Raw genomic sequence first — 22,853 nt, forward strand, 5'->3', positions numbered from 1 at the left:
GCCACTCATCCATGGAGTTACTCACACACCTAGTCAGTCCTGTAAAGAATCAATCACACTTCCATTTTCTTGTCTATACAGTTAAACATAGAGCACCTTACATTTTCAAACATATACTAACACATACTTACTTTCTTATACAATCATTGATACAAGTACACATTGATCTGCAGAGAGTCACACACCTCCCAGCCAGCCACACACACACTCAGTCTCCCATACAAATACTTGGACAATCAATCAATAACCCATATAGTTAATCATATAGCTACTGATCAACACATGCAGCAGTTTACAGAACAACAGACATAATGATGCACAAATTAAGACAGTTTAGTCACTAACCCATGCACTCAGTGAGACACATTTAATCACTCACTCATACATTCAGTCATGCACCTACTAAATCCTTCGTCCAGACACTTATACATCTACTCATTCTTCAATATGTAAAACATATTTAAACTTTACAGAAACACACAGTCACTGGATGATGTCATCAGTGATGTCATCAGTGATGTCATTTGAGATGTCATCGGTGATGTCATCAGTGATGTCACTGACCATGTCAGGAATGATGTAATATGTGACATCATCAGCAGTGGATTGCGGGTGCGCGATATATAGTTAGTGCAACTAACTATATATGGAATTTCAATGGTTTTGTGTGAGTAAAATAAGGTTTTTTAAATGCTAATTCCTAACTATATGTGGTCTATAACCTATGGTTTTTTCAGTGAATTTTCAAGGTTTTGTAAATGCTAATTCCTAACTATATATGGTCTATAACCTATGGTTTTTACAGTGAATATATATATATATATATATATTTTCCAGCAACCTCTCCGGAGGAGAGAACGAGTCACACACACATCGCGGTAAGTTCAATCTTTTAATAACATTAAGGAGCTCCGTTTTCCTAATGCATTTCGACCATAACCTTTGGTCTTCTTCATGGGAGGAGCCAGGCATGCATCATGGGGCCGCGATCCAACTTACAGGGCCAAGTCATTGCTCATTTAATAGTTTGTGACACTCCAGTGGGTGTTACTGCAATGTCGAGCATCTTGGTACCTGTAGTCATCCCACAGCCTCTCAGTAATTACTCTTCAGTGGGTAATTCTAAATTTTTTCTGCCACATTCTTATGTTGCGCGATTCCCTCACAAACCTTTTCCGTGTCTGTTTGGAGCCAGAACCAGGGTCAGTCCATGGCGGCTGCCGCTGCCCTGATGCCTTGCGGCCTGATTGCTTGCTTAGTCTATTTCGGGCAGTTAAGGCGCTCTTTGTCTGGCGGTGCGTTGTTCCACGGCTAGACTAGGCCGTCATTTATTCCAGCAATTTCTCCGGAGGAGAGAACGAGTCGCACACACATCGCGGTAAGTTCAATCTTTTAATAACATTAGGAAGCTCCGTTTTCCTAATGCATTTCGACCATAACCTTTGGTCTTCTTCATGGGAGGAGCCAGGCATGCATCATGGGGCCGCGATCCAACTTACCGGGCCAAGTCATTGCTCATTTAATAGTTTGTGACCCTCCAGTGGGCGTTACTGCAATGTCGAGCATCTTGGTACCTGTAGTCATCCCACAGCCTCTCAGTAATTACTCTTCAGTGGGTGATGCTAAACTTTTTCTGCCACATTCTTATGTTGCGCGATTCCCTCACAAACATTTTCCGTGTCTGTTTGGAGCCAGAACCAGGGTCCAGTCCATGGCGGCTGCCGCTGCCCTGATGCCTTGCGGCGTTGAAGTGAGCGTTCAATATTCCTTGAGTAGGTTACGTGCTACGTCCTACTCAAGGAGCATATAATATGGACATTAATTGCAAAGTAAGCAGGTAACCTACTCAAGGAATATTGAACGCTCACTTCAACGGACTACAATTACCATCATGCCCTGATGGAAACCACGAGGAGCCACGCCCACTCAGAGGCGGTGTCAATCAATAAATTGTTTGCTGACAGCTGTGAGTGTATTCGTGCTTCCTTTAACCCCATGAAGAAGAGGCGTCTTGGCCTCGAAATGCGTAGGGAAATGGACTAACTTTCAGGAGCAGGCACGCAGGGCTACGTGAGGCCAAAAAGCCGGATGGCAGGAGGACCGAGTGTGCCCCTCGAGAGCACAAATGCCTTTTGCTAATGATTTATACTACACGGCTGCCCTTGGCCGTGCGGGGGAGCACCATCTCCAGATGCCAAGGAAGTTCCAGCATCGTGGAGAGGCCGTTGCGATGCACTCGGCATTGTGATCTGGTTTGGCACTCCGACGATAATGACAGCTCTGCCCCCCCTGACTCCCTCCTACTCAAGGAGCATATAATATGGACATTAATTGCAAAGTAAGCAGGTAACCTACTCAAGGAATATTAAACGCTCACTTCAACGGACTACAATTACCATCATGCCCTGATGGAAACCACGAGGAGCCACGCCCACTCAGAGGCGGTGTCAATCAATATATTGTTTGCTGACAGCTGTGAGTGTATTCATGCTTCCTTTAACCCCATGAAGAAGAGGCGTCTTGGCCTCGAAACGCATCAGGAAATGGACTAACTTTCAGGAGCAGGCACGCAGGGCTACGTGAGGCCAAAAAGCCGGATGGCAGGAGGACCGAGTGTGCCCCTCGAGAGCACAAGTGCCTTTTGCTAATGATTTATACTACACGGCTGCCCTTGGCCGTGCGGGGGAGCACCATCTCCAGATGCCAAGGAAGTTCCAGCATCGTGGAGAGGCCATTGCGATGTACTCGGCATTGCGATCTGGTTCGGCACTCCGACGATAATGACAGCTCTGCCCCCCCTGACTCCCTCCTACTCAAGAAGCAAATAATATGGACATTAATTGCAAAGTAAGCACGTAACCTACTCAAGGAATACTGAACGCTCACTTCAACGGACTACAATTACCATCATGCCCTGATGGAAACCACGAGGAGCCACGCCCACTCAGAGGCGGTGTCAATCAATAAATTGTTTACTGACAGCTGTGAGTGTATTTGTGCTTCCTTTAACCCATGAAGAAGAGGCGTCTTGGCCTCGAAACGCGTCGGGAAATGGACTAACTTTCAGGAGCAGGCACGCAGGGCTACGTGAGGCCAAAAAGCTGGATGGCAGGAGGACCGAGTGTGCCCCTCGAGAGCACAAGTGCCTTTTGCTAATTATATATATATATATATATAGATATATTACCTACTGGCGGTCGCCAGTAAGTAGTTATAGTTAAAACCTAGTTTCCATAGGAAATCCGCAACATTCTGTTTGGAATAACTTTGGTGCCGGTGGACGAATCTTCGTGAATTTCTCCAAGAAGATGGCCTGCTCCGCTCCGCTCCTTCCCTGAAAGTTTGGGGGTGATTCGTGAAGCGGGGGCTGAGGAAAGAGGGGGGTCCCAAACATGTTTTCCCCATGCAATTTCCCATAGGATCTTTAGCCGGGGCTACAGCCCGAACGGCTAAAAGGAATTACACCAAACTTGGCAAAAAGGTAGAGTTCTGTTTGCAGATGGGCCTTTTTGTTAAATGCTGTAAATCCGTTCAATAGTTCCTGAGAAAATCATAGATATATATTGGAGATGTAACGGTAAGCTTACTGTAAGTTTACTGTACTCTATACCTTCCCGAGCATGAGCTGAATGCTAATTGGCTGTCAACTGTCTGTCAACACTCCAAACCAGAAAGTGTTGGCAGCCATCTCGTGCCTCGGAAGACTGAGGCACAAGAAAGCAGAAAAACAAACGTGTAGAATGCAAAAAAGGGGGCAGGGTAGAAACACCCTGACCCCCTAGGCCTTCTCAGGGGGTCCGACAGGGAACCCCCAAGGCCCCCCCAATTTTGTTTTTGACAAAAATCTCGGGGTTCGAGTACTGTACGAGTACCGTACACGTACCTTTCCGAGTACGAGCTGCATGCTCATTGGCTGTGAACACTCCAAACCAGGAAGTGTTGGCAGCCATCTTGTGCTCGGTAGACCGAGGCACAAGAAAGCAGAAAAACAAATGTGTAGAACGCAAAAAGGGGGCAGGGTAGAAACACCCTGACCCCCTAGGCCTGCTCAGGGGGTCCCACAAGGACCCTCAAGGCCCCCCCCAATTTTTTTTTGACAAAAATCGTGGGGTACGAGTACCGTAAGCGTACCTTTCCGAGTACGAGCTGCATGCTCATTGAGTGGGAACACTCCAAACCAGGAATTGTTGGCAGCCATCTTGTGCTCGGTAGACCGAGGCACAAGAAAGCAGAAAAACAAACATGTAGAACGCAAAAAGGGGGCAGGGTAGAAACAGCTTGACCAACTAGGCCTGCTCAGGTGGTCCCACAAGGACCCCCAAGGCCCCACATTTTTTTTTTAAAAACACGGCCTGCTTTTTTTCAAATTACCCCCAGGGGGACCGAATCCCGGGGGCATAGGGAAAATGAAGTATGGGGGGGCCCCAATTCCCCCCCACACTGCCCCGGGGACCACCACCCCCCAGGGCAAAGCAACGCAGCCCCCTGGCACATACTGTAGGTTCCAGGTGGGCTAGTTGGCCCCCATGGACCCACAGTATGCAAGGGGAATTGGTTCCCCCTCTGCAAACGCGCCAGGGGTCTGCGTTGCGGAGAGGTGTAAAAAGGAGGGTGGCCTCATTACACCTCTCTGCAATGCAGCCCCCTGGCGCATACTGGATGTTCCTAGTGGGCTAGTTGGCCCCCATGGACCCCCAGTATGCAAGGGGAATTAGTTCCCCCTCTGCAAACGCGCCCGGGGGCTGCATTGCAGAGAGGTGTAAAAAGGGGCATGGCCTCATTACACCTCTCTGCAATGCATCCCCTTGGCACATACTGGAGATTCCTGGTGGGCTAGTTGGCCCCCAGGGACCCCCAGTATGCAAGGGGAATTAGTTCCTCCTCTGCAAATGCGCCCAGGGGCTGCGTTGCAGAGAGGTGTAAAAAGGGGTGTGGCCTCATTACACGTCTCAGCAACGCAGCCTCCTGGAGCATACTGGAGGTTCCCGGTGGGCTAGTTGGCCCCCAGGGACCCCAAGTATGCAAGGGGACTTAATCCCCCAACTTAGAACACTCTACAGGGCGCGTTAGCACAGTGGTGAAGGTAGGGGGCGGGGCTTGAGGTGATGTGAGTGCAAACATGCCCTGAGGCGCGTTTTAAGTTGGGGAATTAATTCCTGTTCAATCCAGAGGTCTCCTATGGGGCAACTAGTCCAACAGGTAGCTCCAGTAAGCGCCACGGAGCTGTGTTGCGGAGTGTTGTAAAAAGGGGGCGTGCCCTTTGAACGACTCTATGCAACACAGCTGTCTGGCGCATACTGGAGGTACCTGGTGGACTAGTTGGCTCACAGGGGACCTAGGGATTGAAGAGGAATTAATTCCCCAATCTAGCTCACTACTATTCCTGAAAAGTAAATTTAACTGTACTTACCAGTAACTTGAATTTCCTTCCATAGATATCATTGCCTGCTATATAAAATATAAATTAATTAGAAAAATATTAAATAAAAAAAAATATATTACAATTTCAATATTATTAAAAACATTTTTTTCAATTTATATTAAAAATGTGTAATGTAATTTAAAAAATAAAATATCTAAAAATAAATAATTTAAAATAATGTAGAAAATCAGTATAAAAAAAATAACAATTAATACATTTAAAAATTATCATTTACAAAACCTTTGAAATTCACTGAAAAAACCATAAGCTTCAGCCATGTTATAGTTAAAAACTAGCATTTAAAAAACCTTAGAAATTCACTGAAATAACCATAGGTTTCAGCCATGTTATAGTTAAAAATTAGCATTTAAAAAACCTTAGAAATTCACTGAAAAAACCATAGGTTTCAGCCATGTTATAGTTAGGAATTAGCATTTAGAAAACCTTAGAAATTTACTGAAAGAACAATAGGTTTCACACATGTTATAGTTAGCTGGACATTTCACTCATACAAAACCATTGAAATTCCCCCGTTATAGTTAATTCAGCTAACTATAACTTGCGCGCATGCAATGCACTGCTGATGACGTCACATATTACATCTCTCATGACATGGTCAGTGACATCACTCATGACATCACTGTTGACATCTCAAATTACATCACTGATGACATCACTGATGACATCACTGATGACATCACTGATGACATCATCCTTGTGAAAGAGTGGCAGACCTCCTCTCAGCGTAATATAACCCTTGATATACACATTCAAAAATAGAAACTAAAATTTTCAAAAAAATTGAGATACCAATTCCAGTTAGAACAACCTATTCAGTAATTCCAAAATCTACATACACATCCAATCATTCACTAACAGTTCTATATAGGCACTCATACATGTACTCACTCATCATATGTACTCATACACCTATACATCTTATTACACACGGACACTCATCTATAGAGTTACTCACACACAAACTCACACATGCAAATAACCTTTCAAACATCCATTTACTTGCATATACAGCTATACACCAACCACTACACTTACTTCTACAGAATCGTACACATACTTACTCTCTTAAACAATCACTTATAGAAACACATACTTATTTATACAGGAACTCTTACAATCTCTCGCTCTCACATATACTCACTTATATACATCAATACTCACATATACTAGTTTAACACATATGTAGTTACTCATAAAGATACTATTGAGACAGTGAATCACTAACTAACACACCCATACATACACTCATCCCCCCATACAGTCCTGCACACATGCTGTCTTCAAAACACATACAAACAGTGAGTCACCGATTCATCATCTATGCGGTAAGTAATACCCCCCACCAAACTATACAGACACTCATACTGACACTCTAAAAACCAACTAATAACCCATATTGACACTCATGTAGCTAGTCACCAACCCATGCAGCCACTTATACACAAAGTGAGACACTGATACAGATATTTTCATATTTAAACATTACTCGCTAATACATGTATTCACTAAGATGCACTTAATAAGTCAGTTATAAAATCATTTTTACAAAAAAAACATCCATTTAGACACTTATTTACAATTTTTTTCTTCCATCGACCTTTAGATATACATATATAAAACATATTTATTTTTCAGAAAGACACACATTCACTGGATGATGTCATCAGTGATGTCATCAGTGATGTTATTTGAGATGTCATCAGTGATGTCATGAGTGATGTCACTGACCATGTCATGAGTGATGTAATATGTAACGTCATCAGCAGTGCATTGATGGCGCGCGATTTATAGTTAGCTGAATTAACTATAACAGGGGAATTTCAATGGTTTTGTATGAGTGAAGTGTCCAGCTAACTATAACATGTGTGAAACCTATGGTTTTTTCAGTAAATATATTATATATACATGGTGGAATAATAACATCATTGAGTACTGGAGGTATATAGATGATATCTTCATCATTTGGCATGGGAGTTTACAAGAAGCTGAATCATTTGTTGCTGATATCAACAACAATCAATTAAATCTTAAATTTTCAGCAGAGATTAAGAAGGACGAAGCGACCTTCTTGGACGTGCATGTAAAAATAAATGAGGGTAAAATTGTAACCAGTCTCTATGGAAAGTCTACCTCGGGGAATACCATTCTGCATGCCCAAAGTTTCCATCCTAAACATACCATAGCTGCCATTCCCTATGGAGAATTCCTAAGAATTCACAGATCATGTAGTACATTGGAGGAGAGAGACCATCATCAAGAGGAGTGTAGACAACGGCTCCTAGTGAGGGGTTATGACAACAGGAAGTTACTTTCAAGCATGACAAAAGCAAATAGAATAGATCGTCAAGAACTTCTTAACCCCCTTAGATCCAATCTCAAGGCCTCTCCTAATGAGAAAAATGAAACCAATACCATCCGTCTCATAACTGGTTACAGCCGTCAGGCAAAGGAAATTACAAGAATCATAAAACGTGATTGGCCCATCATTCTAACTGATAATGTCATCAGGGACATAATGCCTCATTCCCCCACTATTACATTTAGAAGGGCGTACGCAATGCGTAATGACTTGGTTAGCAATAGCCCGGAGACACGTTTGGAGAATTGGTTATCTCCCCGCAAGGGATTTTTTCGCTGTATTAGTTGTCGTGCTTGCAAGTTCGGTGTAAACACCAGATCTTGCTTGTCACCATTCGACACAACAACCAATCATGCTCAAATCCCACTATACATGCCGCACAGAGTTGGCGGTCTATGTATTGAAATGCAGTTGTGATCTCACCTATGTGGGAAGCACTAAGGGAGCAGTTTATTTGCGCATTCTCCAACATCTGAGGGCTATAGTTAATGCGGACCCCTCGTATCCGGTCGCTCGACACTTCCAACAGGTACACAAGCAGAACTTAAATCATCTAAAGTACTTTGTTATTGATGCTATCATACCAAGCAAGAAAGGTGGGGATAACGAGAAACGCTTACGCCAATTAGAGTCCAAGTACATTGTGATGTTGAATAGCAAACACCCGGGGGGGTTGAACACAAGGGAGGACCTTCGCAATTTCCTGTAGATATATGCAGCCTATATACACTCCACATGTCTGGCTGCATGAGCCTGTGTATCTGTCTATATGTAGAGCAGAAACTGTACAAAGTGAAACTCATTATACAGTTGTGTTTTGGATGTATGATATACATCTCAGGGTGACCTCAAATCATTGTTTTCTTTGTTGTTTTCTTTGTTGTTTTCTTTGCGGTTTCACTTGCTAGTACCCAGAGCCCTATATACATAATGATGAATTAAAATGGGCAGTAAAAGTTCTGGAAATGAGTTAAACGTTAATGTTATATTGTAGCACTTTATTTGCACGTATTTTACACTTTGTTATTAAGGCTCTCATGTTATTTATATGAGATGTACCTTTTTTAGCCTTCACTCATGCATGGAGTGTCTAACTAAGGAATCATACTGCCATTCTCAAGGTCAGTTGATGTTGGGCTTATCTACAATCAAGATTGATTGTTTGAAACAATATGGAATATAGGAGGAGGTCTTGATCATTTTGACCACACTATTATTGTAATGCCCTCCATCTCATGATTTATTATGAGTAGTCATGAACAGTCTTGTCCTGAGGTACCGGATGGTACAGTATATAGGTAGGACTGGCCCTATGGCAGACCTCATGAGAACACAGAGTTTATTTACACCCTTACTTATTGTGGTTTTCTTTTTGTGTGTATTTGTACAGATAGCATCCAACATTTTGTATGTTCCAACATAAACAACTAACGCTTTAACATGTATTGCACTAAGGTTCAGTGCAACAAAATAGAGCATTGTTTTCATTTGCAATCACGTACTATTGCATTCAAAAAGTATTTATGCGACGTGATCTGTTTGCGAATAATCATGTATTTGTACTGATAATAATTCAATGTATTTATGAATGGCCAACTGACTATTGCTATATATGTAATTTGTAATAGGGTAACCTCGTGACAATGAGGACAATTTTTATCCTTTGGGCATTTATAGCGCGTGTTGCATTAGCACTTTGAAGATTGGGAATGCTTTAAGATAGTTGAAATGTTTGGAACATTTTAATAACAACATGCATTTATGCACTGCAGTACCTTTGATCTGATGTAATGGCAAAAGGAACACATTGATTGTATATCACTAACCACTGTAATATGGCGCCCATGAAATGGGAATGGAAGGTGACTCAAAATGTAAGTCCGCCCTTTATGTTTATCATTGCCTGGAAAGGCGCAAATTTTGAATGTGCTCCAAACCCCTTTTAAGTATGACCTCCGCATTATCCCCTCATCAGTGAGCAAGGACGCATGTCCGAAACGCGTCTGATGACTGGCACCACCACCACCATTCTATGGAATAAATAATTCTCGAAATTACAAGACTGGTTTGCGGTATTTATTTTGGAGTCTGTGTACCTGTGTGCTGGCTGGCGGCTGCAGCTGGCGACTCGTTGGAGTTTCATATATATATATATATATATATATATATATATATATATATATATATATATATATATTCACTGAAAAAACCATAGGTTTCGGGTCATATATAGTTAGGTATTAGCATTTAAAAAACCTTGGAAATTCACTGAAAAAACCATAGGTTTCAGGTCATATATAGTTAGGTATTAGCATTTAAAAAACCATTGAAATTCACTCAAAAAAGTATAAGTTTTAGTGGTGTTATAGTTAGCTGGACATTTTACTCATACAAAACCATTGAAATTGCTCATATATAGTTAGTTGGACTAACTATATTTCGCGCACCCGCAATCCACTGCTGATGATGTCACATATTACATCATTCATGACATGGTCAGTGACATCACTGATGACATCACTGATGACATCTCAAATGACATCACTGATGACATCACTGATGACATCATCCAGTGACTGTGTATTTCTGTAAAGTTTAAATATGTTTTACATATTGAAGAATGAGTAGATGTATAAGTGTCTGGATGAATGATTTAGTAGGTGCGTGACTGACTGTATGAGTGAGTGAGTGATTAAATGTGTCTTACTGAATGCATGGGTTAGTGACTAAACTGTCTGAATGTGTGCATCAGTATGTCTGCTGTTGTGTAAGATGCTGTATGTGTTGATCAGTAGCTATATGAGTGGCTATATGGGTCATTGATTGGTTGCCTAAGTAGTTGTATATGAGACTGTGTCTGTGTGTTGGTGACTGGGAGGTGTGGAAACAGCTGTATGGGCGGTTTACTGTGTGCATTGGTGTGTTGGTGAGTGAATGTATATCTCAGTGCTACATGTCCAAGTAAGTACATATGTAAAACACAGTGCATGTGAGAGTTGGTATATATAAATGCCTATACATGAGAGCCAGTGATTATGCAAGTGGCTGTATGGATCAATGTGTACTTGTATCAGTGATTGTTTAAGAGAGTAAGTATGTGTTAGTATATGTTTGAATAAGTAAGGTGTTGTGTGTATAACTGTATAGATGAGGAAATGGGAGTGTGATTGATTCTTTGCATGACTGACTAGGTGTGTGTGAAACTCCATGGATGAGTGAAAGTGTGTGAGTGTTTCTATAGGTGTATAAGTGCATATGATAGTATTGTATTGATGAGTGACTGTGTGTTTGAGTGATTGTATGGGTGAATGAGTGGATGTGTGTGTAGACCTAGGTTATATTAAGGTTATATTAAAGTGTGAGGAGGTGCATCGTATTATCACATGAATGATATCATCAGTGATATGATCAGTGATGTCAAATGAGATGTCATCAGTGATGTCATCAGTGATGTCATTTGAGATGTCATCAGTGATGTCACTGACCATCTCATGAATGATGTAATCAGCAGTGTATTGCGGGTGCGCGAAATATAGTTAGTCCAACTAACTATATATGAGCAATTTCAATGGTTTTGTATGAGTAAAATGTCCAGCTAACTATAACACCACTAAAACTTATAGTTTTTTGAGTGAATTTCAATGGTTTTATAAATGCTAATACCTAACTATATATGACCTGAAACCTATGTTTTTTTCAGTGAATTTCCAAGGTTTTTTAAATGCTAATACCTAACTATATATGACCTGAAACCTATGGTTTTTTCAGTGAATTTGCAAGGTTTTTTAAATGCTAATTCCTAACTATATATGGCCTGAAACCTATGGTTTTTTCAGTGAATTTCAAAGGTTTTTTAAATGCTAATTCTATTAGCGGATAACGTTTAAATATATTAATATCCTAGGGGGACCACCTGAGCAGCCCTAAGGGGTCAGGGTGTTTCTACCCTGCCCCCTTTTTGTGTTCTACACGTTTGTTTTTCTGCTTTCTTGTGCCTAATTCCTAACTATATATGGCCTGAAACCTATGTTTTTTTCAGTGAATTTGCAAGGTTTTTTAAATGCTAATTCCTAACTATATAAGGCCTGAAACCTATGGTTTTTCAGTGAATTTGCAAGGTTTTTTAAATGCTAATTCTATTAGCGGATAAAGTTTTTATATATTCAGACTTTTTTTAATGCTAATTCCTAACTATATAAGGCCTGAAACCTATGGTTTTTTCAGTGAATTTCAAAGGTTTTTTAAATGCTAATTCCTAACTATATAAGGCCTGAAACCTATGGTTTTTTCAGTGAATTTGCAAGGTTTTTTAAATGCTAATTCCTAACTATATAAGGCCTGAAACCTATGGTTTTTTCAGTGAATTTCAAAGGTTTTTTAAATGCTAATTCCTAACTATATATGGCCTGAAACCTATGGTTTTTTCAGTGAATTTCAAAGGTTTTTTAATGCTAATTCTATTAGCGGATAACGTTTAAATATATTAATATCCTAGTGGGACCACCTGAGCACCCTAAGGGGTCAGGGTGTTTCTACCCTGCCCCCTTTTTGTGTTCTACACATTTGTTTTTCTGCTTTTTTGTGCCTCAGTCTATTAAGACCCAAGATGGATGCCAACACTTCCTGGTTAGAAGTGTTGACAGTCAATGAGCATGCAGCTTTCTCGGGAAGGCATGCTGATTGGCTGTCACTGTCTGTCAACACTCAAAACCAGGAAGTGTTGGCAGCCATCTTGTGCCTTGTTAGAACCAAGGCACAAGAAAGCAGTGAAACAAAGGTGTGAAACTCGCAAAGGGGCCAGAGTAGAATCACCCTGACCCCCTAGGCCTGCTCAGGGCATCCCACAAAGACCCCAAAGGCAAAAAAATGTCGGGGTACGCATAACGTGCGCGTACGGTACGCGTACGGTGCGCGTACCCCGTGATTTTTTTTGTTGCCTTGGGGGTCCTTGTGGGACCCCCTGAGCAGGTCTAGGGGTCGGGGTGCTTCTACCCTGCCCCTTTTTTGAGTTCTACATGTTTGTTTTTCTGCTTTCCTGTGCCTCAGTCTACCGAGGCACAAGATGGCTGCCAACAGTTTCTGTTTTTGGAGTGTTGACAGACATTGGCAGCCAATCAGAATGCAGCTCGCGCTCTAGAGGTACGCGTACGTACGCGTACCGTAAGCGTACAGGTAAGGTCACGGGTAAGCTGCTATAGATATATAACATTTTTTGAACCTAAATTACTCAAAATCCACTGGAGCACATATCTTGAGACATAGCAAAGGCACATCGGGCTACCAGTCCCTACAATTTTGCCAAGTTTGGTGAAAATCCATTCAGCTGTTCGAGCTAAAAGTGCGACCGACCGCCCTATGGAAATTAACATGGGGAAAACATGTTTTGGGACCCCCCTTTTATCTCGGCCCCCGCTTGACGGATCCCCCCCAAACTTTCGGGGAAGGACCGGAGCACCGCGAGGCAAAGTTGCTGAAAACTTCAGGCAGATTCCTCAACCGGCGCCAAAGTTATTCCCAATAGAATGTTGCGATTTCCCTATGGAAATCAATCCTAACTATATATACCTACTGGCTATCGCCAGTAAGTAATATATAGTTAAGTTAAGTTAAGTTAAGATTTTATTTATATAGCGCACGGCTACTCAACAAGAGTGTCCCGGCGCTTACAAAGAGCGACTCAGCAGTTAAAAAAACATAACAGTCAACAAACAGAGAAGAGCGAGTAAAATAAAAGAAACAGCCTAAAGATTAAAAAGCCAGGTCTTCAGGTTTTTCCTGAACAGGAGCAAACTAGGAATGCTGCGTAAAGCGAGGGGCAAAGAGTTCCACAGCTTGGGGGCCTTAAAGCTGAAAGAAAGACCCCCGATGCGAGCCTTCCTCACACGGGGCACCACGGCCATGAACAAAGATTCCGACCACAGAGAGCGGGCCGGACGGTAGAAGGCCAGTCTGCGCTGCAGATACTTAGCACCGGAGCCAGAAAGTGCCTTATGCACCAGCGTAAGCGTTTTAAACATTATCCGCTTTCGGATAGGGAGCCAGTGAAGTGACTGTAGCACCCCAGATGTTCTTGCCCGCCTATGAAGGCCGTATATGGCGCGAGCCGCAGAGTTCTGCGCCACTTGCAGCCTTTGGATCAGATACTCCGGAAGCCCTAAATAAAGAGCATTTGCGTAGTCCAGTCTAGATCCTATAAGAGCTTGGACAATGATCTTCCTATGCTCCTCTGTAAGCAGGGGTAGGAACTTCCGGAGCATCTTGAGGATGCCAAAACAGGTGCCCGTCAGACCAAGAATGTGCGATCTGAACGTGAGGTCATTATCGACCTTGACACCCAAATATATAAATACATATATTACCTACTGGCGGTCGCCAGTAGGTATATATAGTTAGGATTTTTTCTCTATGGGTTTTTTGAAAATTCTATGTCTAATAACTTTGGCGTTTGTGGACGGAATTGGCTGAACCAACATTTGGGCCCCGGCTCTGGTGTGTTGCTGATTTACGAGCTCTTTACGACCAGGAGTGTGTGGATGTTTGGGAAGTGGCGATCCCGCCGGGAAGCCCGCTGCTGAGGGAGGCTGGAGCAAACGCCAAAACCTGTGTTTGCATATATATATATATATATATATATATATATATATATATATATATATATATATATATATATATATATATATATATATATATATATATATTACCTACTGGCGGTCGCCAGTAGGTATATATAGTTAGGATTTTTTCTCTATGGGACTTTTGAAAATTCTATGTCTAATAACTTTGGCGTTTGTGGACGGAATTGGCTGAAATTTTCAGGAAAATGGCACATTTTGTTTCTGAGCAGCCCTTGAAAATTTGGGGGGGGTTCGTCAAGGGGGGGCCGAGAAAAAAGGGGGGTCCCAAAACGTGTTTTTAACATTGAGTTTTCCATAGGGCGGTTGGCCTCACTTTTAGCCCGAACGGCTGAATGGATTTGCACGAAACTTGGCAAAATTGTAGGGACTGGTAGCCCGATGTGCCTTTTGTAGGTCTCAATATATGTGCTCCAGTGGATTTTGAGAAATTAACGTTTAAAAAAAGATATATATCTGTAACAGCGGACCGGGCAGCGCTCTGGTTCGCGGACTTTTCGCGCAACGGAGCTTTGTGAAGCGAAGCTGATTGGTTCTCCGGCGTCTGTCAACATTCCAAACAGTCCGTAGCGGCCGCCATCTTGTCTCTCGGTAGGATCGAGAGACAAGAGGAGGTCAAAACAAAGGGGGAAATAACTATAAGGGGGCATAGTAGATCCTCGCTGACCCCCTAGGTTTGATGTGGAGGTTTTAAAAGGGCCCCGCGGGGCAAAAAAAAATAATAATAATAATAATCGAACGGCTGAATGGATTTGCACGAAACTTGGCAAAATTGTAGGGACTGGTAGCCCGATGTGCCTTTGCTAGGTCTCAATATATGTGCTTCAGTGGATTTTGAGAAATTAACGTTCAAAAAAAGATATATATCTGTAACAGCGCACCGCTTCGCGTACTTTTCGCGTTACGGAGCTTTGCGAAGCGAAGCTGATTGGCTCTCCGGTGTCTGTAAACATTCCAAACAGTACGTAGCGGCCGCCATCTTGTCTCTCGGTAGGATCGAGAGACAAGAGGAGGCCAAAGCGAAGGGGCAAATGACCATAAGGGGGCATAGTAGATCCTCGCTGACCCCCTAGGTTTGATGTGGAGGTTTTAAAAGGGCCCCGCGGGGCAAAAAAAAAAAATAATAATAATAATCGAACGGCTGAATGGATTTGCACGAAACTTGGTAAAATATTAGGGACTCGTAGCCCGATGTGCCTTTGCTATGTCTCAATATATGTGCTTCAGTGCATTTTGAGAAATTAACGTTCAAAAACAAGATATATATCTGTAACAGCGCTCCGCTTCACGGAGATAAAATTATATCTGTATTACCTAGCTGTTGCTAACACCAGTTAGCGACGGCTAGTAGGAGATAGCGACCATCTTGGGTCCCACTTTGCATGTGAGTGATATTTATCACTAATGACATGCAAAGTGGGCATGCCAAGATGTTAGCGACTGGAAACAGTCGCTAACATCGCTATCTCCTATTATCAACTTTTGGAAATATTCGAGATAAGCGCGAATATCTCCAAAAAGTAACAGCTGCCCTGAGCAGTTCTTAGCCATGTTATCCAATGGGAGGTGGATAACATGGCTAAGAGCATTAGCTCGGTAATGCATGAATATCGCGGAGTTTTCAGCGATATTAATGCATTGCGCTCGTTTTTTATCGTATTTGCGATAAACCTTGATAATAGCAAGGTTTATCTGCGATAATTTCTGACGGTAAAAAAATCTTTGCAATGCATCGTTAGGGATAAATATCGCTTAACTTTGGTAATATGCCCCAACGTCTGTTAACGTTCGATTCGAAGGAAATCAGGAATTGTTGAAAAACATTGTGTGCGCCATCTTGTCTTTTTTCAAATGCCACACTTTTGTCGTGCACGGCAGCCATTTTAGATGCCTTGACCAGACCCACTCTGTGCACGCTGTCGATCCTTAGCATGGCTCCCCACCCTCGCAAGCATCTCACCCAGGCAGTGGTCACCCCCGCTCTCTGTCTTATGCATGGGTAATAAACCTCCCCCCATCTGCGCTGCTCTTCCCTGAGAATCACACCCTGTGTCCGCCCGACACCTCCCTTTCGCCCTATTCACTACCGCACCCTCTGACACTCCTTTTCCTCTGTGTCCGATTGTCCAGGCCGGTCCTAGGCTATCAGCTAGCCCTGCAGATGTAGTTTATGGCCACAGCTGTAAAGAATCACCCCTCTTCAAAGGAGTTATAGTAGATCAAGGCCCACACTCGATGAGATCCGTCACAGCAGAAGCGTTGCTATTATCTGAAAACCATCCTGTATTGTGATTGGGGAGGGGACCGAGCGTGAAGCGGAAGATTCCAGGGATGACTCTTTGTACATCAAAGTTTTTACAATTATGTGTCACATTAAAAATATATAGCACTCCGACAAAGTAGTAAGATTATAAAACTTTAATAATTTATAAATATATACAAGAAAACAAAAATAGTAATAACATATAAACATTTTTAGAGAAAAACAACAAAGTAGCGGTCGGCTGTGCGAATAGTCCCAACGCAGCACAACGTCCAGATTTCCGGCGTGGGGCGTCGCGGGGGGTGGGTCATCAGTAGCAAACTGTTGTGCGAATAGTTCCAAGGCAGCAGAACGCGCCGAAATCTAGATGACACGAAAGTGATGTCTAGTAAGTTGCCACCCAGCAAATAACGGCGTGGGGCGTCGCGGGGGGTGGGTCATCAGTAGCAAACTGTTGTGCGAATAGTTCCAAGGCAGCAGAACGATGGCACCAAGGTGATGTCCAGTAAGTTGCCGCACTGGTTTTGGTATCCTACAATGCTGCTTCGAATAACGGCGTGGAGCGCCCCGGGGGAGGCGGCGTGAACGGGCCTCTCCAGGTGGAGTCTCATCTGTTTTAGTGGGGCGCCCCTTTACCGTTTCAGTTGCCATTCCATCCGCTTTTGGTCCACTGTGTCAAAATCCGCCATTCAGCTGAGTTGCACCCACTCTTGCGGTGCAGCGATAGGCGGCTGCCACAGGACTCTCAAAATGGCGGCAGGCTCTTTCCTTTTTGGGCGTGGTCCACTGAAATGGCCCTGGGACACCTTGGAAATCGGACGCTTGTCTGCTAGGTCTTGGACCCCATTCTCGAAAGCGTCCCCTCCGCCTTGAGAATTCATCAAAAGTTTTGGGGGCCCCGACTCCTGCAGGCTTCTGGTGGGGAGCGGCTGCCATGATTGCTCGCGGAATGACCACGACGGAGCTACGAGATGGTGGTGCTCTCATGCTGACGCCAGTTTAGTCTGAAACATCCAGAAACAAGGTGGGGCTTTCATCGTTTGGGGGAAAAAAAAAGTTTTCATCCAATGAAAAGTGTTGTTTTTAGGTCATATGATCAAGCCTTCCATCATTCGGAAACCAAAAGTAAAATGAACCAATGAAAAGTTTTATAAACAAGTCACATGACCTGTTATGCGGCATAGGGTATAAAATGCGGAGAAAATACGTTGGCACGTGAGGCGGCGTCAGTAGCGGACCGATGTGCGAATAGGCCGAAGGCAATACAACGCGCCAAGATCCGGATGGCACCGAGGTGGTGTCATAGTTGAGAGTTCTGAGCAGCGGTTGTAACACTGTCTGAAGCTTATTTGCAGCTGCTGCAGCTTCACTACGCGCCAAGATCCGGATGGCACCGAGGTGGTGTGTAGCAAGTTGCCGCACTGGTGTGGCCATCCTACAATGCTGAAAGTCGGCGTGGGGCGCCCCGTTGGCCTGTGAGTTTGCGTCAGTAGCGGACCGATGTGCGAATAGGCCGAAGGCAGCACAACGCGCCAAGATCCGGATGGCACCGAGGTGGTGTCTAGTAAGTTGTCGCACTTCTGTGGCCATCCTACAATGTTGAAAGTCGGCGTGGGGCGCCCCGTTGGCCTGTGAGATGGCGTCAGTAGCGGACCGATGTGCGAATAGGCCGAAGGCAGCACAACAATATTTTCTGACTGACACCACAAGGCGCTGAGATGCCAAGATCCGGATGGCACCGAGGTGATGTCTAAGTTGCGGACTGATGTGCGAATGGGGCCAAAGGCAGCGTAACAATATTTTTTGTATGGAAGATACCACTAGGCGTTGAGATGCCAAGATTCGGATGGCACTGAGGTGATGTCTAGCAAGTTGGTGTGGTCATCCTACAATGCTGAAACTCGGCGTGGGTCGCCCCATTAGCCTGTGAGATGGCGTCAGTAGCGGACCGATGTGCGAATAGGCCGAAGGCAGCACAACGCGCCAAGATCCGGATGTCACCGTGGTGGTTTCATAGTTGAGAGGCACTTCATCTGCAGTGGGGCGCCGAGATCCGGATGGCACCGAGGTGATGTCTAGCAAGTTGCTGTACTGGTGTGGTCATCCTACAATGCTGAAACTCGGCGTGGGTCGCCCCATTAGCCTGTGAGATGGCGTCAGTAGCGGACCGATGTGCGAATAGGCCGAAGGCAGCACAACGAGCCAAGATCCGGATGTCACCGTGGTGGTTTCATAGTTGAGAGGCACTTCATCTGCAGTGGGGCGCCGAGATCCGGATGGCACCGAGGTGATGTCTAGCAAGTTGCTGTACTGGTGTGGTCATCCTACAATGCTGAAACTCGGCGTGGGTCGCCCCATTAGCCTGTGAGATGGCGTCAGTAGCGGACCGATGTGCGAATAGGCCGAAGGCAGCACAACGCGCCAAGATCCGGATGTCACCGTGGTGGTTTCATAGTTGAGAGGCACTTCATCTGCAGTGGGGCGCCGAGATCCGGATGGCACCGAGGTGATGTCTAGCAAGTTGCTGTACTTGTGTGGTCATCCTACAATGCTGAAACTCGGCGTGGGTCGCCCCATTAGCCTGTGAGATGGCTGTTCTTTGGATTTGGGCCTGGTCCACCAAAATGGCCCTGGGACACCTTAGAACTCGGACGCTCGATTTTTTTTTCCTTTCCTGTACATGCAAAAAAAGGTAAATGCCCGGTACGTTACACGCTTCATCTGCCACGATGAACTCTCCAGAGGAACCGAAAAAAAATATAGTTGTGGTAACTATACCATGCATCGTCATATGGAGAGGTGGCACCAATTAATTATAGTGCTGCATAAAAGAGAGATTTGGAGGAGAACCCCTGACCTGCTAGTACATTCATCAAAGAAGTGGCACTGAGAGCTTCAGAGGCAAGGGAAACGGTCCCAAATATTTAGAAGAACTTTGGAAAGATTAAAATGACATGTTTAGATTGTGGCAAATTAATTTCATGTGGACAGATGAGTGTTACTCTAATAAATACAGCATATGAACATCATCATAGTCGATGGTTGGTAGAGACATTTTGACTATATCCTGGACCTGCCCGTCCTCGCCCAAAATGGCGCCGGAATAAATGGGACTCGTAACTCCTTGTTGTGTACTGGTTGCAGAACCTTGAAATCACGAGATACGTATGCAGTTTTGAAGCACATGGCGGGCGGGGACGAGAATTGATTGAATATTTCGACATCCCTATTGATATTAAGTTCTGATGCGTTATTGATTACTGTACTGTTGAAAGTTCGAATTAACGTCACCCATGGTACTTGCCCGCAAATGTATATCTAGATAATTTTATTGTAACTGGCCCTGTCGTATTTTAATTATAAAATGTACGTCCACCGATTCCGTAACTGTTAGACACCTTAGTTCTTGCAACCTAATGGCCCGCCCGTTACGTTCCTCTACAGTGTAAATGTCTATTCATCATATACGATTACAGTTTGCTCTGTGGCAGGCCCACGTGGTTATAGGCTCGTATTTGTATAATGAAATTTTCACAATAAAGGTTTTTAAAAGAAAACATGGTAGTAGTATATACATTGGTAAAGTTTTTAATAATAGTGACTGTTTTAGAATCATTAAAAGGCAAGTGAAATAAAGCAGACCAATTACATGAAGGGTAAAAGGTATAATACGAAGGAACGCAGTAAAGATAAATGGTCAAGGGCTGTTGTGTTTTCTATTCCTGCAACATAAAGTGATCGATAAGAATCTCATATTCAGGCGTATCGGCGACTAAGACAGCAGGTCGACCCTCTTTTGCTCAACGGCTCCGTCATGGGACGAAGAAACGCTCTTTTTCTCGAAAAAAGAATATATTTTACTTGCAGGACAGTTGTAAAATTTCCGGGAAAGTACATTAGCCTGGAACATTATAACATATATTTAAGAAAAAATAATGTTCGGAAGTAATGAAAAGCGTAATTTTTAGGTCATATGACCAAGCCTTTCATCATTACAATAAGAAAAGTAAAATGAACCAATGAAAAGTTTTATTAACAAGTCACATGACTTGTTATGCTTACGTTACGCGCTGCGCGCCCCGGATGACTTCCGGATGCGCTAACGCGGCGCGTCATATGACGCATTACGCGACAACGCAGGTACAGAATATAGTCAAAATGTCTCCACCAACCAGCGGTCGGAACACAACCCCTTTCAGCAGGCTAAATAGTTCTGTTAAATGACAACAGAAGGGACAGGCAACAAGAACCATCAGTCAAAGAGGGGAGAGCTAGTTCTTCTCTACCGGGTTACATTGGGGCGCTACCGGAACTGATCGAATTGGTAGTCTACAGTGTTTCTGGATGTTTCAGACTGAAGCTGGGGTTAGCATGAGAGCAGCACCATTTCGTAGCTCCGTCGTGGTCATTCCGCAACCAATCATGGCAGCCGTTCTTTATCGTTATTTTGGGCGGGGTGGGTGGCGGAGCCGAGCTGTTTTGCAGCCATCATTGTGTGGAGTTCAGTTCATCTCACTAGTTTTGTATTTGTCATGAGGGGTTGTTCCTAATGTTTCTATTTTAGCGAGGTCAAAAAGAGATCCCATTAGTGGCCTACTGATTTTGCTCGATTCCTTTTCTTTTTTTTTTACACGATTTTTCGTTATCTGCAAAGACTAAACAGAGTATTGCGACTCTGTGTTTGTTTGTAAATAGAGAATGAACCAAAGAGAACTAATTCTAAAACAGTAAATACTTGGATAACAATCAATCAAATGGAGAGAGAAGCAGGCACGACGGATTACAATGGGGGCAAAGACCTGCGTTAACTACCTTTCACTATCTGCAAAGAGAGAGTACTCCTAATAGAAATGAGGGGGGGGGGGGCACCATTCAAAGCAGATCAGTGTGCATAAACACGAAAATGTTTTCACTTACCACGTACTTGACATTCGACAGCTTATGATATTTGCTATTAAAAAACCATTGAAATTCACTGAAAAAAACATAGGTTATAGACCATATATAGTTAGGAATTAGCATTTACAAAACCTTGAAAATTCACTGAAAAAACCATAGGTTATAGACCATATATAGTTAGGAATTAGCATTTAAAAAACCTTATTTTACTCACACAAAACCATTGAAATTCCATATATAGTTAGTTGCACTAACTATATATCGCGCACCTGCAATCCACTGCTGATCATGTCACATATTACATCATTCATGACATGGTCAGTGACATCACTGATGACATCACTGATGACATCTCAAATGACATCACTGATGACATCACTGATGACATCTCAAATGACATCACTGATGAGATCACTGATGACATCTCATTTGACATCAATGACCACATCACTGATGATATCATTCATGTGACAATACAATGCATCTCCTCACATTTTAATATAACCTCTGTTTCACCCAGTGTTAAATACAGAGTATAATTTTTGAAACCATTGACACACCAATACTAGTTACTACATACGTACTCACTGATTCCTATGTCTACACACACATTCACTCATTCACCCATACAATCATTCATACATACAATCACTCATCTTTACAACACTATCATATGCACTCATACACCTATACAGACACTCACACTCTGCCACTCATCCATGGAGTTACTCACACACCTAGTCAGTCCTGTAAAGAATCAATCACACTTCCATTTTTTTTGTCTATACAGTTAAACATAGAGCACCTTACATTTTCAAACATATACTAACACATACTTACTTTCTTATACAATCATTGATACAAGTACACATTGATCTGCACAGAGTCACACACCTCCCAGCCAGCCACACACACACTCAGTCTCCCATACAAATACTTAGACAATCAATCAATAACCCATATAGTTAATCATATAGCTACTGATCAACACATGCAGCAGTTTACAGAACAACAGACATAATGATGCACAAATTAAGACAGTTTAGTCACTAACCCATGCACTCAGTGAGACACATTTAATCACTCACTCATACATTCAGTCATGCACCTACTAAATCCTTCGTCCAGACACTTATACATCTACTCATTCTTCAATATGTAAAACATATTTAAACTTTACAGAAACACACAGTCACTGGATGATGTCATCAGTGATCTCATCAGTGATGTCATTTGAGATGTCATCAGTGATGTCAT

This window comes from Lissotriton helveticus, chromosome 9, assembly GCF_964261635.1.
Source record: "Lissotriton helveticus chromosome 9, aLisHel1.1, whole genome shotgun sequence".
In the NCBI taxonomy this organism is placed as follows: Eukaryota; Metazoa; Chordata; class Amphibia; order Caudata; family Salamandridae; genus Lissotriton; species Lissotriton helveticus.